General features: G+C 43.6%; 1 protein-coding gene across 2 annotated transcripts in view; it reads right to left on the minus strand.

The window, feature by feature from the left end:
* Positions 1 to 3178: 3178 nt before the first annotated feature.
* Positions 3179 to 12001, minus strand: part of LOC109995677 (zinc fingers and homeoboxes protein 2) — a 113722-nt gene continuing 104899 nt past the window's right edge. For both annotated transcript variants that reach the window (XM_020649489.3, XM_065948067.1), the window contains one exon: positions 3179 to 9567. The gene's annotated coding sequence lies outside the window, so the exon portion shown is untranslated. The remainder of the gene's footprint in view (positions 9568 to 12001) is intronic.

A 12001-nucleotide genomic window follows, 5' to 3' on the forward strand; every position in this document is an offset into this window, starting at 1 on the left:
TGTAGATCTGCAGGGTGTGTGTGTGTCCCTGTATGAACACACACACACCCTCACCGGTTCATGATTCACACGTCTGCGCTCGCTCTGCGCTCGTCTGATTAGTGACGAGCTTTGGTCACAAACAGCTCGTCTTTGATCGTCTTCAGACAACAAACCGAGCTGCCATGTTTCACACGCTGGTTCATGTTCTGCCCTTCAGATGGAGGTTAAAGGTCGGATACAAAGATCCTGTCTCTCTCTCCTCCTTCCTGCAGACTCTTTACATATTTTGTGTTTATTTGCTGTGCAGCAGCAGAGTGATGATGTTACAACTTCTTATTTCACCTGTACCATTTACACAACTTTGTGTTTCCTGTTTGTCAGAGAGAATATTCAAGAAGGTTCAGGATTCAACGTGCAGACGAATCAGAATGATGCACCAAGAAGAGCATTATAAAAAAAACATAATTACACAATGACCAATATCCGGTCACCTCCGGACGCCGTGCAGTGTGCGTCTGGCGTGCAGCGTGCGTCTGACGTGCAAAGAAAATGGCTGCTGTGTCTCAGCAGCCAATTAAGAGACACGTTATGTAACGGTGTTTACTGGATACAGCAGCATCTGTCTCCCTGCCAGTCACCTTCTGTTCGGTAATATGACCGCCAATGTTTTTCACTTTCTTTTGATTTCAGGTGCAGATGAAGATTTTCAGGAGTCGCTGTCACACAGCTGGATGTGTGTCCAACATTCAGAGCGACAGAGTGGCATGCAGGCGCTCGTTTTGAATCCCTGGAGCGTTCAGGGGAAACCGCCGAGGTGTGCTTTTCTCACGGGACAGAAGATTTTTAGTTTTTTCACTCTTTGGTTTTTATTCATGCCTGGGAGCTTATCTGAACGAGGGTCGTGTATCTTGACAACATCCTGATTCACATTCACACACTTACACTCGTTCACACCCGGGAGCTGCAGAGAACAAACGCAGGCGGCTGCTGGAGGGCCCCAGAGGGGGGAGGGGGCGGGGGAGGGGAGGCTGCGCTCAGTGGGCAAAACTCCCAGGTGGAGTGAGGGGATTTAAACCAGCGGCCCACTGTGTCTGTGGATGCAGGTGTGAAGACACAGCTCCTGGTACAACAACACAGTTTAATGCATGTTAAATATTAAAAAAAACTTAAAATATATCTTTTTTTAGAATCCGACCTGCGGCTCCTTAACTGCACGCCATTTCTGACTCTATTACCTGTCCTGTCGCTGTGACGAAGGCTCAAAAAAAAATCATTCAACTTATTCATAACGACATACACTTGGACTTGTTTATACCTTTATTGGAGAGAGAGGACAGTGGATAGAGTCATAAATCAGAGAGAGAGTGGAAAGGCATGCGGAAAGGAGCCGCAAGTCGGATTCGTACCCGGGCTGCCATGGTAATGAAGGCCGCCTGTGGCGTCGCCTCACGACGCCTTTGTCTTGGCCAAAAAGTTGCACTAGAACACACCGCAAAGACTGCAGCCGACGGCCAACCACCACATAGGCCTACGTTCTGCTCATGCGTGAGAGGCAATAACTCTCCATGCCAGCAGGGGGCGGTAGTCTGTAATCGTCATTCCAAAAAGGGGAAACCGGAAGAGGACGAGGAAGAACGCAAATCAATAAACCATTGTTGTGATACGAGGAGACAATTTTCTCACTGCTGTTGCTCAATACTCGTAATATAGGTACTTCTATTGGAGAATAATGTCTGATAAAAAGTTGACTGGCGTCGTCAGCCCTTGGTCTTTTAAGGCCAAAGGCCAACTGGGGCCAACGGGTAGCGACGGAGCCGAACACAGCGCAAAAACTAGGGCGACGGCCGCTCACCGACGTGGTGGCTGGCGGTCTGCTTGGTGTATCAGGGGCGGAGTGTTTAAGGCAGATTGTGAATACGATCAAATCCACACATTGGTGTTTTAATGTTGACTTTGCACAAGTTTGCCTTTCTCAGTTTCCTTTAACAGCACCATGAAAGCACAAGAAAAAAAATGTTGAATTTTAAACGAAAAAAAGGAGAAATCTGCATCCAGATATAAAAAAAAATAAACGCATAATATGACCTTTTTCATCCTGAGCCAATACGAATCGTCTCATCAAGGCTCCATTTTGAAGCAGTGTTCTGGGAAGGTGACAAAAACAGTGTTTCAAGTCGAGAGCTCATATTTACCTGATTTCCCACGGGACTCGAACGCAGCTTCACACAAAGAAAGTGTATCCTGTAGAAATGTTCATCTTCCGCAGGTTGATTTATCTGCCGAGACACGAGCTCAAACCCAGAACGCTCGACGCACAACCTGAATATTTAGACACACACACACACACACATCACAGGAAGTACACACCGACACACAGCAAGCACTCTGACGCTACGACAGCTTTCAATCCGCCGTGTGCTGCTATCAGCCCTGAATGTGATTCCTCACCTTTATTCTCATTCATTTTTAATTTTTTTACAGCCCCCTTCGTTCTCATTGTGATTCCAAAGGCAGAGCTTATCTTAAATTAACACCAGCACCGTGATATCCTCCGAGAATACCGACCTGATATTACAGAGCGCCTCAGAAACGTGGAGAACATCCACAATGAGCCGGATGGAAACGCCTCCATCGTCTTTTCACCGTTCTACCGGGCGCCAAGAGCTTCAAGGCCGCACAAGTTTATTTTCTTACAAACTGTTTCCCGCACCTCTCGTCTCCCCTCTTCTTGTGACTGAAGAGGGTTAAACCGGTGAAATCAGAAGAGGCACATGGCGTTGACCTCACTTCACCGGATCAGTCTGATTCAGTGATGGGTCAGAAATGTTTGGAGTTTCTTATTTCCTAAGAAATGATCGAGCTCTGCATGAAGCCACCCCAACAGATAATAGAACCAGAGATGAATACTCTTTCCTTTTTTGTATTTTTGTCACATTTACGTGATTTTCATGGTCAGGATCTGAAGTCACAGCGAGGCAGAGCAGAGTGACGTGTGCGTCGTTTGCAGAAGATGTCGTTCTGTTGGTTTCAGTCTGGGACCTCACACACGCACGCACGCACAGAGAGAAACGTCACAGGGACGTAAATATGGCTTTATTAAGAAACTGTGATCAGAGGTAACGTTTCATACTCTCAGCACGCACGCAGGCACGCAAACACACATGCACGCACACACAGAAACGACAGACAGTCGGTGTACCCTTTGAAAAAGGCTGTGTTTTATTGAAATACAGCAGACATCAACAGATTGTTTTGCTGACCTGGGCGACAGAAACAGGGCTGTGACACGCTTCAAACCATAAAAACAAACATCGATGGCTTTTTTATTGTAAAGTTAAAAAGCCACAAAGACGCTCTCAGCCGGGCGTCCAAGCTGAGGTAACGGACTCAATCTGGGCCATGAGCTGATCAAGGGAAGCGTCTTTGTCACTTTGGGAACCGAACTTAAAACGTAGCTTCTGGTTTTGACTTTCAAACCTGCTGGTATAAGAGTTTAAAAACGGAAACGCACCTTTAGGTTTGAAACGGAGCTCAGGCCCGTTTTTGCGCCCAGGGCTGGTTGTTTGATAGTAGCAGTAGTAGAAGAAGCAGAACCTCAGTTATGAAGCAGGGCTGGCCTCAACTCCTCTTTAAAGACACAAAGTGCTCCTGGTTCTCCTAAAAAGTCATCACAAATCGACCTCCTGCTCTGAGAGTCCAGCTCGCTCTCTGTAACAGCTCGGACGGACGCAGCAGGCCGCTAAAAGCTTCAGGATCTCTGAATGGTTAAATTCTCTCCTCCTGAACGATTGTCTCTTTGTTGTGTCTTTATCAGTCGTGGTTTAATCTACTCTCCGCTCTCAAGGGAAACACGTCGGACTTCAGAGAAAGCTGAAAAAAAAAGCCGCTTTTAATCAAAATGCGGCCGAATGAAGGCCTCCTGACTCGTCTGTTTTTATCCTGCTGTTGATGTTTGAAACCTTTTGAAGAGCTTGAAGTGTCTAATCAAACCACAGACACTAAGAAAGATGTCTTTTGGTTCCTTTTTTTTAATTCGGGATGTTTGTTCATGATTGTAATTGTGCAAAAGATTTTACTCACGAGTCGATTTGGAGATGCAGCTGTTGTTCAGCTCGCATGAACCCCGTCTGTACCGACAACACGAGGGCTTCTCATTGCTGAAAGTTTGTCTTTGACACTTTTTGGTTATTTTATTTCTTAAGTTAGTAAGTTTGAAGGTGCTGGGTTTAAAAATAAAATCATTGTTCAACTTTTGAGAAACATTCATTCGGTCTCCCATGATAAACCTTCAAATCGAAGTGCCAAAGTGCAATTTAAAAACTGAAGACTTTTAAGAGGACGGATGAAGGCACCAGATTGTCTTCTTAGAGATCAGATCAATAAAATAATTTGAAACCAAATCATTTTCATCACTCAACGCTGCAGGTTTTAGCACAAACGATTGTTTATGAAGTTAAATGTTTTCTGCAGTTTGAGGTTCAATCACAGAGTTCCCTGTTTAAAGCGGTCGCTGCTTAGCTGAGTTCATCTGTCAGATCTCTGAATGAAAATCTGATTGCTGTTAATCTTTTTTAGGAAAACCAGGACACACGCGATAAGATATATTTCATATAGCGAGGAAACAGAGCGACTTTAATAAAAGAAACAGAGGAAGGACTCGTGCACACCAGCCGTTCTGTAAACGACTCCAAACCGGAGCTTGCAGAGTACATCTAAAGACTTCTGATCAGTGACGTGAAGATATCTGAAGGTTTGTATTAAAATGTTTATCCAAGAACTGTAACCGGACATTCAAGGTTTGTCTTGGAAGTGGAAGTGAACAGGCTGCGTTGATGATAAATTATGGCTAACAAGCGAAATATTAACATTCTGGCTCTGATCAGGTGTAACTGCTAGCTTATGAGCAGTTACGAGGTCCTGGACTGGTTAGCTAGGATGCTAACAGGACAGTGGCTAACAATGAAGTAGTTGTACATTTTATTCGAGAAAGGTCAAGTGGATGTACACATGGCCATTGTGACCGCCGAATCTGTGCAAACGAGTCAAAAAGATTCAAATTCACAAAACGCACAGAAAGGGTTAAACGCTCCCCTAACTGCGCTGCAGAGCAAACAGCGTCTCTGTGCATTGGTGCTGTTTCTGAATATTTTAATGAGCCATTTTGCATTACTTTGGGGGGTATAATGGCCCCTTTCCTGTTCATTGAGATTATACAAACGGGGGCGCTAACAGCCACGGGAAGTAAGAGTGAAAAAATAAGGCAGTAACTGCACCGCAGTATTTAAAGAGATGTGATGCTGGCAGAACTGAGCTCCGTCAACGTGAGAGTGCAGCTCTGTTAGCGAGCACCAACGCTATACGAGCGTTTTTGTGGATGCAAATCATCCACAGCCAATACTTAGAGGTTTTACAAATTGAAACTATAAAAACATTTTCAAGACCAGTTCACAGAGAAAGAGCTCAAACTAAAATGGACGTCAAACTCAAAATAGAGATCGCTAATTTGATGCTAGCAGCCGCTTTGTTCGATTGTGAATCTCATTTTTTACATTTTAGAGATTGGAACTTGAAACTTGAGTTAGTTCATCGAATCTCCAACAGGGAGAAGTTTGTTTTCTGCAGCTGTCTGAAAATCAGCTGGACGCTTTTTCGCCACATAACCGTCAAAGTCTTATAAAACATTAAAGACCTCTGACAGATCTTTTTGGTGCGCTCAAGTCCTTCCCCCCGTTCAAACATTCAGACAGTGAACCCACAACATTTCCTGAACTCCTTAAAAAAGCAAATACATTCAATCATTCACCTGTAAAAGATTCACTGAAAACGATACAGATGCAAAAATAAGTCTCTGAAGCTTTCTAAGGCTGTGCGTACAACACGAGCGACGCTGCGTTTCTCTTCCAACGTGCAGCGGGGACTTTTAGCGATGCTGAACGCCACGAGTTTCAACAACATATGCAGACTTTAAGCAATATCGACAGACTCACACCAGCCGTGGACGGAGTTTCAACCCCCCCCCTCCCCCCCCATGTTGTTGTTTGTTTGTTGAGGCCAGCCCTGGTATGCATTTGTAAATACAGTATTTCAGATATATGTAGTATTATCTTTAAATCTGACCAGGACACTACGGCGGCAGAAGCAATACATAAAGAAGCTCATATTTGTTTTTACTATTATTCTTTTCTGTCGGAATGGAACTAGTTTCGACTAAGCCTACCAAGCCAACATGTAATTATGTATTGAATAAAAGGCTATTTATCTTTTTTTTTTTTGTAGGTTTTTGTTTTATTACAGGTGTGTATGATGATGTGCAGGAGGACAAAGATAGAGAAAGACAGAGAGGAAGTAAAACAGAACAATCAGCGAATGGAGAAAAGAAACAACAGATACGAGAGAGAGGAAGGGAAGAAGAAGAAGGACAAAGTGAGTGAGCGAGGGAGAGATAGAGAGAGAGAGAGGGAGAGAATAGGAAGGACAAAGTGAGCGAGCGAGGGAGAAAGAGAGATGAAAGTACGATTCAGGCAGCATGATTTCTGGATTGTGTTGTTTCTGTCAGAGTGTGTGTTGTGTGTGAGCGTTACCGTTGAATCCTTCTGCGCTTTGCCGCCATGTTAGGCAGTTTTTTTTCAACTGCTTTGTGTTGTTGTTGTTGTTGTTGTTGTTTTTCACATAGTTGTTGTCGTTTGTTCCTTATCGGTTTTGAACAAAAAACAAAAATAATCCACGACAGTCACTTGGTCATACAAGCATGTTCGTCGGAACAAGAAGTGCAGATTGGCTTAAGTTTCTCTTTTTTTTTTTTTTTTTTCTTTGTTTTCTTCCAAAAAGGGTTCCAGACAGAGTGGCTACAATATTAATAATAATAATAATAATAATAATAATAATAATAACAATATCATAATCGTCAGAATAAGATCATAATAGCACTTGACTTCACTTCAGCACAGTAAAAAAAAGAAGAAAAAAGGTCCAAAGGTGCTTTTTTGAGTTTTGTTTTTTAAAATCTGATTGGATGTGAAGTCCCTCTTCCTCCTCCTCCTCCTCCTCCTCCTCCTCCTCTCAGCGGGGAGGTGGCGGGCGGAAGTCCAGTGCCGGTGAGATGAAGAAGAAGTGACTGAAGTATTGCCAACCGGTCTGTCTTTTTTTTTGTTTGTTCTGTTTTTTGTCGTCGTCGTCGTTCGACTGTTCAGTACAAAAAGAGAGAGAGACGGAGAACGAAACTAAATTAAAAAAACGAATACCGACGCTGGCACCGTTTGTTTTCAAAGTCCATCAACAAAAAACTAAAAATGTAAAAGAGCTGAGAGACAGAGAGAGAGAGAGAGAGAGAGAGAGAGAGAGAGAGAGAGAGAGAGAGTGAGTGACGGGGACCGAGGGAAAGGGGGGGGGGTTATAAACTTAACGAAAGGAGGGGCTTCGGGTGGACGAGATGCTCCCATTTTACAAAATGTAACAAATTTCTGTTTCCGCAAAATCTTACAAATCTGTAGCAATACAGGAAAAAACAAAACAAACAAACAAACAAACAAACAAATAGATCCTATTTACAAGAAGAAGAAGAACCCTTTTTTTAAAGTGTATTGAGAATGCAGCAGATCCCAGCTTTGGCACTCGGCGATGTTGTTGTTGTTTTTATTTCTTGTTTGTTTGTTTGTTTTAAATCCGTCTGTCTTTCTGTCGGTTTGTTTCTGTGTACAGTCAAGATCGCTGCTGCAGGCACACATTCAGTGCTCCGGTTCACCCCTCCTTCTCTGTCTCCACGGCAACACAGGTCACGCACAGCATCACCTCAGCCGCAAACATCCGACCGTCAGAGTTCACAACCTGCTAATCCCCGTCTCACGAGAGAGAGAGGGAGAGCGCGAGAGAGCGAGAGACTTAAAGGAGAAGTTCAGTTTTCAGGATCTTAAAGTGAAACTTCTTCAAGGGAAAGTTTAACGAAACAAACGTTCGGACAAACACGATCATCAGGAGAAGTTTGATGTTTTAAAAGGGAAGCTTTGAGAATAAATCAAATCTCTTAAAGGGGAAGAACCTCGGCTGCAGCGTGAACTTTCTCCTTTAAAGGGTTTTTAAGTTTTTAAACTCATTTATAGAAAACTGCATTTTCATCCGAGATCACAGGTGGCGCAAACTTTGACTCAGTTTAAAGACCTTTAAAAAAAAAAAAAAAAAGGTTTGTTTCTCCCTGCAACCAACTTTTACATGACAGAGAAGCGTAAAAACTGTGCTGATTTCTGTACGTTTTATTCTGCACCGTTTATAAACAGCATAAGAACAGCTGGACAGAACAAGATTTTTAGGGGCGGTTAAGGCCTCCCTTTGAACAAAAAGGGATCTAATCCAATTGATTGTAAAGAGAAAAGATTTTAAAGAAAGAATGTGCGACTCTTGGATCCAGTAGCGTCTGCTGCGAGTTGGCAGTAACTGCGCCGCAGTTTTTAAGTGTCGCCCTTGAGCACTATCATGAAGCCAAAACAAACTGCTGGTTGGCCACGCCCACTCCATACTGAAGCCTCCGCTCTATTCCAACAATACACCTCCAACCCCCCTCCACTTGTTTTTGCACGATGGACTTTAGCAGAAGTAGCGGACAAAATTGTCCTGCAATTACCCGTGTCCTGCATTGTTATGTTAGCATGCTAATGTCAGCGCTCTTTAGTTAGCTCGTAGCTTCACATTGCATGTTTACACAGAATGACCGTGATCTAAAAACTCTTACTAACATCCAAATACTCAGTGAGTATGTTCTTCTTCTTCTCTCTAGTCCTTGACTAAAACAGCTTTTATACACAAGGGGAGGAGCCGGACGTCCATGTAAACACGACTCAGAGACACATTTACACAGGATAGACTGGATTTCTATATTTATGTGTAAAATGTTGTACATTCTTCCTTTAAAGGGTTGATGTATTTTTACTTTTATCGTTTGTGTTTCTACGATGTCTGCAGAGAAAACAGGAAGTAGAAATATTTTAAATATATAATTTTTTGTGACATTGAATGAACACTTTTAGTGTTTGGTTGAGATGCAACTAAACGACCTGTAAAGGAGAGTTTGAGACTTTAAGACCCTCTGATACCCGTCTTTTACATCATTTACAGAAATCTTCAGCTTCCAGCTGCATCTCTGTTTGTGTTCTCGTCTCTCGTCAAACGTCAAACGTGAGGTGAAGATTTCTTCTTCTGTTGCTGAACTGAACCGAGAGGATAAAAAAAGGGGAAATGAGGAGAGGAATTGAAATTATCTTCATGGATCGTGAGCCTGGTCGTCTCCTTTCTCTCTCCTGATTTTAATTTGCGAGCCTCGCTCTCGTTTGAACTCATATTCTCGTGGCGAGCCTCACATCTGTGGACGGGTCGCTTCAGGTCGCGGCGCTGACGAGATTACAGGACGGAGGAGGAGGATGCTGTGCGTGAGGCGGGCTGCGACAATCAAGAGATAAAAATCGGTAAAAAAAAACAAAGAAAAAAAAAAATCTGATTGTTAAAAAAACTCTTCTTTTCGATTCTCCGTTCTCGTCCACCTCATTTTTTCTCTCCTCCAGCAGCAGGGGCGGCGATGGCGGCACATCCTGTTCGCACCTGAAGTGGACAGAAGACGGAGAGAAGTATTAAAGACGTGTTGAGCACAATAGAAATGTCACTTCCACCAGACCTGAGATCATTCCCACATTAAAACACAGAGAGAAAGAGAGAGAGAGAGAGAGAGACAGGGATTAAAAAGCAATCATGGTGCCAGGAGCCAGTGCTGCTGGGAAATGGGACACGTTGTGAAATAACGAGGACGACGACAGACCTGACCGGCCGGCGCTCCCTCTCCTAATCCGCGTAAAGAGGGAAAGTGTGTTAAAGTTGTGTTTGTGTGGGAGTGATTAAACGAGGCCGTCGCCGTGATCACACAGAGACAGGACAATGGACGCTAACACACACACAGATGGACTCGCTTTGTTACAAACAAACAAACGACTGTTAATTCTCAAACAGCCTCCTTAAAGGGACCTCAGCTCCAAACACAGGCAGCCCTCGTTATCCTTCTCGCTCCCACGAGCAAACACTAACGGTTTGAATCCTCCTTTTCTTTCTCAGCTGCACCAACATGAAACATCCGACAACACACCTGAGTTAAAACCAACTTCCACCAGATACGCGTGTTACATGTCCGCTCCGCTGCAACTCCAGGCTTTCTCGTCCATCAACATCCACAGACTGCGTTCTCAGAGCCCAGCCTGGAGCAGCACCGAGTCCAGAGACCAAGGAGTTCACGCGGTACTTATAGATTACACACACACAAAAGCGTGAGACGTACAATGTATAAAACCATTTAAGATCCCTATAAACACGTAAACAAAAACATGTCAGGTTGTTGTTCTGAACCGTCATTCTGAGTGTTTTATTCTGAAAATAAACAAGATGTTTTAATGTTGTTCCGATGTCTGACTTCCTGTCCCGCTCGATCTGCTCTGTGCTATCAACTCTGCTAACATGAAGGAGCAGAGACCGAACACGCATCTGGGGGAATTTAGAGATGAGTGGTGTCACCACCACCACGGGCCATCAGGTCAGCTACACACCTTATTGTGAATATCCTTCATCAAATCTAAATGGATGAGTCATCAAAACATTCACTGCCCGTAGAGTGTATGCCGATCGAGATATGAGCTAATCAGACCTATTTGTTTTTTTTAACCAGGCTGTAAACATGTTAATCTCTGCTGTAAAAACAAGATTTTTAGAATGAGTGTGTATGTGACTTCCTGTGCTTCTGCAGCAAGCCTCTAGTGGACACTCGAGGAACTGCGGGAATTTGCACTTCAACTTCTGGTATACTCGTATGCTTTTGCTGTGCGCGAGTTTGGTTTGGATATGATGAAAGGCCTCGTTGTAGAGTCAGGATGCAGTTTGTGTTTCTGGCTGCAGGTCAAATGATTTTGTTGAGTAAATAATGTTTATTGTGTTCAAACCAAGGAGCTGAAAGAAATAGTTTAGATTTAAATAATTTTACTTGGAGACAAGGAAAAACGCAGCTGTGAGTGTTTCACATGATCGTGACGCGAGCAAGCAGCTCGACAGCGGTTTGGTCGTTAAGCTCTCTTCTATAAGCTACGACGGCTGATAAGTTATTACGAGGCGCTGCGCTGATTAAATGAAGCCTCGAGCTGCTGTGATTAGTGAGACAGGACAATGGATTGTACACACACACACACACACACACACACACACACACACACACACACACACACACACACACACACACACACACACACACACACACACACACACACACACACACACACACACACACACACACACACACACACACACACACACACACACACAGTTTGCTCTGCAGGAATTTGTTTTGCTCCATCAATCGTTACAGCCCCTGAAACAATCCGTCTCATGCTATCACTCAGTATCCGTCTGTATCTCGGAGTCTGGCTCCACACAAGACGATTCCCAAATCTAAACTGATTTTAAAAACAAGTGGACGGTTTCATTACAATCCTCTGAACGCACACACTAGACGGCTCAGACCAGGAGTCCACACACCTGCTGATTGTAGCAACGATTCCACAGACACGAGATCTCAGAGAATCTCACGTGATCAAACGTGACTTCAGAAGAAAACAAACATGGAGGACGATGGACGTGGTCAGCTGGCTGTCATGATGTTTGTTCTGTTTTGAAGTGAAAAAAACAAAAAAAAGAGGAAAAGACATCCTGTCTGAGAAGACGTAGAGGCGCTTTAAGTTTGCCGCCATTTTTGTAAAAGTGACATCGGTGATGCTCCCTGTTCTGGTTGCTCTAATTAATAATAATAATAATAATAATAATAATTAATAATGATCTAATAATGGTCTGCCTTCTCACCATAAACAATAAATCGAGAAAGCCCGAGACACCCTAGCCCTTCCAGAGAGGGGGCGTGGTCAGACACAGCTCATTTACATTTAAAGGTACAGACACAGAAACAGCCTGTTCTGAGCAGGACTGAAATAGAGGGGTTTATAGGCAT

The sequence above is a fragment of the Labrus bergylta genome, chromosome 19 (genome assembly GCF_963930695.1).
Source record: "Labrus bergylta chromosome 19, fLabBer1.1, whole genome shotgun sequence".
In the NCBI taxonomy this organism is placed as follows: Eukaryota; Metazoa; Chordata; class Actinopteri; order Labriformes; family Labridae; genus Labrus; species Labrus bergylta.